Source organism: Peromyscus leucopus, chromosome 23, assembly GCF_004664715.2.
Source record: "Peromyscus leucopus breed LL Stock chromosome 23, UCI_PerLeu_2.1, whole genome shotgun sequence".
In the NCBI taxonomy this organism is placed as follows: Eukaryota; Metazoa; Chordata; class Mammalia; order Rodentia; family Cricetidae; genus Peromyscus; species Peromyscus leucopus.
Window position 1 is genome coordinate 14,411,057 of NC_051082.1, and position 984 is coordinate 14,412,040.

A 984-nucleotide genomic window follows, 5' to 3' on the forward strand; every position below is an offset into this window, starting at 1 on the left:
AGACGCCAGGACGCTGGTCGTGTGCGTCCACAGTGTCCTGGCCCTCGTCAGTGTGCGATTATAGGAATTCTGCTCTCCTCCCCTCCCCGCGCGTTCTGCTGACCCACACCGTGGGGCCGGCGCGCCCCCTGCCGGGGGAACAGCCCCGTTTTCCAGGGGTGACTCAGAAAACACACAGGCAGCACTGAGCAAAGGCTCGGAGGGGTGAACCCAAGCGCGACGTTGTCGCGACCGTGACAGGTCGAGCATCTGGCCCTTCCATACATTCTGGAAACTCATCCGCCCCATACATCTCCACCAAGGAATGTTCTGGTGTCCTCCGGCTCCATGTCCTTCATCCCGGGAATGCCACTCCCATCCAACAGCTCTTGGCTAAGAGCTTACTTAATACAAACAAGTACTAGCGATACGGTTGGTTGACGTCCCCGTGACCCATCCTTTTCCTGTTACTATGAGCTGAGGGTCCACCCCCAAAAAGCAGGCCAGTGGCCAGGGGTTGGTAGGACCCCTGCAGCCAGCCCGCAGCAGCAGCAGCAGGCGGACGGTGTGCGTGTGTGTGTGTGTGCGCGCGCGCAGTATGAGTGCAATCCTCTTAGCTGGAGTCAAGTTCACGTCTTCCAAGAGGCGTTGGGCAGGGCTCAGGGATCTTCTGGACCCTCCCCACCCTTGAAGACGCCTCCTCATTTTCAAGTTCTCGGCAAACATCCGGAAAATGTCACTTTATGGAGTAAACTACCAACCCGGGAGGTAGTAAACGCCAGGTCGGTTTCTTCTTGTTTCCCCGCCCCCTCCCCGTCCCTCCCGGAGGCGCAAGGCAAAGCCATGACCACCAGAGGGCAGCAGCGACCGTCGCCCGTGGGACGTCAAAAGACAACAGAGACCTGGGTGGGCGGTGGAACCCTGGCCCAACCTCCAGCTTTGGGAGCCGGGCCCCCCTTCATGTCAATGGATCAAAGGTCCCCTGGACAAATGTTCAGCAACTCG